The following is a 4726-nucleotide window of genomic DNA, read 5'->3' on the forward strand; positions in this document are numbered from 1 at the left end:
TTCTTAGTCTTAGGGAGCGCACTGTAATAATATCCTCTTATATGTAGGTATCAAATGTTTTTAAAACATGCATCTGAAACATGTCATTTTCCCTCTGACACCTAGGCTCCTGGCATGCTGTTCCCTGCCTGGAAAACCCTTCCCTGCTCCAAGCCCTACTGCAATCAGGCTCAGACTACTGGACATCAGGATAGTCTGTTTCCTAACAAAGTATTTTCTGACTCCAAGCAAGACAAGCCGCCTGCTGTGTTCTCCCCTAGATCCTTGCACTTACGTGTCCTAACACAAGTCACAGACTTTTGCTTGCCTACTGTTCTGCCCTGTTTTACACCTCCTCTGCTGCTCACGGCTGGGTTCTGAGCACCCCACAATAGGGATTGACTCCAGAAATATTTTATGTGTTCCCTTCCTCCCATATATCTGAAGAATGCAGAGCAGAACAAATTTTATCAGTGACTTTTGTAAGTACCACACTCCTACAGGGCTTCCTGACACAGCTCTCATTTCCACTACTGACGCCACTAAGGTCTTACCCGATGCCTTGTAAAACTGCATCATCACACTTAAAAACAACTTTGTGTCCATGTCAGGTATTTTGCAGAGTAATCTGCACATTTTCCTGCAGAGTAATCCGCATAGGAACCATCACTCAAAATGAAGCAAAATAAAGCTGTCCTCGCATCTTCACACTCATCCAGCTGATTCTTAAGGTGGCCCCAGCCCTTGATCGGGAGGTAGGCTGGAGGGGCGTTTGGGGTTCTCGTCCAGGCCCCATCATCAGACTCTGGCTCTAGATGCATTTTGCAGCCTCATCACAGAAGTCTTCAGTAGGCTTGGTAGCAAGAGGCGTAGTGAACTTTTTCTCCTGCTGGTGTCTGCTTTCCCCTCCCTGGCCACCATCAACTCCCCTCCACTGATGCTAAACATGGATTTTTGTGGTTAGATTTGAATTTGGTTATAGAATCCCAGGAGCACTTCCACAGATGTCTCCAAATGTCTGCCTCCATTTCCAGATGCCACTTGGGAGACATTTTAGTGCATGGCTGAGTACTTGGAATTTGGACCTTGAGAGCCTCGGCTTGATCGCTCACCAGCTATGGGATTTCAGAATGAAGCTCTTCATGTCACCAGTAGATCGCAAGCACCACACATCTTTCCTTCGTGATTTGATTTACAGGAGCTGGAAGTGCCCACTTCGTGGTACGTCTGCACCCATGTTCACCAAAGAAGTGAGTGGATGAACCAGTTCCTGAGCCTTACCGTTTACGTGTTAAAGAGGGAGAGATGGTCTCTATAGGATGGTTAACATAGTTAAATGAATGTTTGTAACAAGCTTTTTATAACACTTGGCACACGGTAATTGCTCAGTGAATAGAAAAATGGTGACTAATGTTCTCAGTTGCTCATAGGGACTGGAGCAGTGAAAGCAGGCCACGCAGATGGCGGAAAAGGGGACGATGCTCCCCATGTCCATGGTGCCTGACCATGCGATGTCCTCAGGGCTGCAGGCAGGTAGAGGAGGAAGTCTGCACTCTGTTGAGGTTGGAGAATAGAGTGGGGGCATTTCCAGATGCAAGATGGCTGAGGGGATGCTTGGGGCTGGGTAGGGGTCCCTGTTGGTTTGCAACCCTCTCCAGAGCTTCCCGGGTATGATCTGAAACTGGCCCCCCTACACAGAGGTCGGGGAGGGGTGGAAGAGAAGCAGGCCACTCCAGGGTGGTAGTGGCAGTTTTAATAAGCAAGGGAACTTCCATACGAGGCTTGTCTTGGGCAGCAGCAAGACGAATGCATCCTGGCATCCATCCATCAAATCTTAAGTTTGTATAGAGAGGCCTTAACTAGGTTCAGTTCTGTATATCATGCAGGTGTTTTCAACACCACATCACTAGCTCGAAGCTTTGTCCTCCGAGCAGCCTGTAGGAGCAGGGCAGGGAAGGCAAGAAGAACCCACATTTCAAGGACAGGGGAGGGGATGAGGAGCCTCTGAGTGCCCCGGTCCACCTCAGGGGTCAACCTTTAGCTCAGTGGTCATTCTTCTCAATGACCTTCTCCACAGTCCCCCAGTCAGGGAAGAGAGGCTGGCTATTCCCAGCAGAGACTTAGACTCATAGTCACTGAGCTAAAGGATCTTTGAAAATATTTGTATTCAAAGTGTACAAAATTACAATGTATTTGCATCAGAAACACAAATTAAAGTAATTGTACAAATTTTTAAAAAGTATTCTTCATGAATGTTTTCAGTTACTTTTCTCCTATAATATTCAAAATTATCTATTGAAACTAAGAGGCAGAATATACATCAAATGGAAGAATGAAAAATTTAAATAAAAGTTTTGTCGATCAAAATGTATTTATTTCTTTGAAAATGTAATGAAATCCCATCGAGTATTTTTACAAAATAAAACTATTGGCAAATCAAGGGTTCAATGTCCATCTAGTTGCCAACATAAAGAATCTGTATCACCCTTCAAATGAATTTTATCTAGACTTACCATATCCAGCTATAATCATAAGATGAATTTTAATAATGCAAAATGTTCCCAAACCATCCGTGCAATTTTTGCCAGTACCTGGCAGGTTCATGGGTGCCCCTGGATCTACTTATTGGAACCAAAAGGAAGCAAGACAAGGATACTCTGCACTGCAGGAAAACGCTACTTTGTTATGCAAGAATCTACAGCATCAGTGCACTCCAGAGCAGAGAGGCTGCACATTGTTAACTCATTTGTCTTTTCTTGAAACAAAATCTTTAGGCTGCTCAAATCCTCCTCACACTTTAAAGCAGTGTCTGTCTCTAAAGTTGGCAGCAAAACTTACAAATCTTGGAAGCATTTGGGTGCAGCCACACTTTGCTATCAGGAGATCAATGCCAAGAAGCGTTCCCAGGGTCCTGAACTGTGGCTAGGACCCTGGGACATGCTGTGCCAGGACCCAGGGACAGAGGCCCCCACGAGTTCTTTCACACCCCAAGAGCGTGTTTATGATTTGCAGGCCCTCTGAAGAGTGGGAGGGCCCAGCGCAGGAGCCCCTCTTGCCTTGGCTGAAGGGGATACATTCTTTTCTACTAGATTCTGATTGATGGTAGCTACTGCATTCTGGGATCAGTGTATTTCAGCTTGACTGGGTGATAAAGGTGCTTTCAGTTCTTTACAGTACTTCTCACCTTCTGAAATATTTTGTTTTTCAAAAACAAAGCAAAACAAAAAGATTACTTTATTGCCCACTTTCTTCCTTAGAATGTGAACTCTAGGAAGGGAGATTTTTTTTCTTTTTTCTGTTTTCTTCCCTGCCTTGAACAGCCCGTAGTAAGTAAGACTTTGAAGAACATAGAGTGAATGACTGCAAAAATAAACCAAGGTATCTTGATGGCTCACTACCTGTCAAGGTGTGAGTCCCCTCAGAGCTCGGCATAGCACGGAGCATGAGCAAGGGATTCTGAAAGAGACTCCAATCCAGCCTTACCTGCCTTTCATTCATTCACTCACTCAGCCCATGAGCCTGCTTCTCCCCTGTCCACTGACTGGAGGGACTTCTGCTTCCAGCAGGTGACTCAGAAGTTCCCGGGTGCTAGGCAGCGGTCGTTCCCAGACAGGTTTAAGAGCTGGTACCAAAATCTGGTTGAGTGCCGAAAGAGTTAAATTATCCCCACTTTGGAAGAGTTGCCATTTTGCCTGTCCTGCACACAAAAGAGCAATGGAGGTCAGGGTCCCTCCACTGGAGGGTAGAGGCAGTCTGGGTGCCCAGCAAAGGAGCCTGGCTCAGCATACCTCTCTGGGGATGTCACCCCTCCTGCTGACCTTGGCCTTATGAGTTTCCCTTCCTCCAGTAAAGTCTGTTCCTTCACCCACATCATGTAGCTTTGTGGAACTTGCCCAAAACCTAAGTGCACCACCTTTAGGATCTACTGGGGAAAATAGTCTGTTCATCACCAACCCCCCTATCTTCTCTGCTGTCTTGAGGATTTAAGAAGAAAATGCTCTTCAATAACTTAGGCTAATGGCGGGGGTAAGTATGTAAAACTGCACATTCTAGACAGCATGATACATTCTGTGATATGAAGGTGAGCACAGTTTGGGGGGGAGCACTGAATTTGAGATAAGGACTTACTCTGTCCAGATCAATCTGAGAGGGCTTCACGAAGGAGGTGATACCTGAGTGTTCCAATCTGGACACCTTCTCTTCCTGGGTTCACTCCCTTATTCCCTTGTGAGGGTTGTTTGGGGTCACCTCCCCAATAAAACACTGGATTTATGTCCTCTTTTCAGGATTGCTTCTGGGGGGACTGGCCTAAGACTTATTGTTTCTTAAACACCAAATTGATGTCATGGCCAAGAGATTGCCATCATCCAGAGCTGTGCTCCAGAAATCCAGTGTGGAGAACAGCAGGGGGTGTGACCTCTAAAGCGCTTCCTGCTATAGCATGCCTTACTGTGCAAGGCAGGTGGGACCAAGCTGTGCTTAGAGTCTGGGCTTTTAAATAAACCTTAAGTTCAGATTCTGCATCCTACCAGCTGTGTGACCTTGGGTGATGTATGCATCTTCTGTGGCTGCCATGAAAGTACCACAACCCGGTATAGAAATTTATTTTCTCACAGTTCTGGATGCCAGACATGAGTCCAAAATTAAAATGTCAGTAGGGTTGGTTCCTTTTGTTGGTTTCGGAGGGCGAGTCTGTTGCATGCTTCTCCCCAGCTTCTGGCAGCTGCTGGCAATCCTTCACGTTCCC

The sequence above is a fragment of the Neomonachus schauinslandi genome, chromosome 2, assembly GCF_002201575.2.
Source record: "Neomonachus schauinslandi chromosome 2, ASM220157v2, whole genome shotgun sequence".
NCBI classification, from domain to species: Eukaryota; Metazoa; Chordata; class Mammalia; order Carnivora; family Phocidae; genus Neomonachus; species Neomonachus schauinslandi.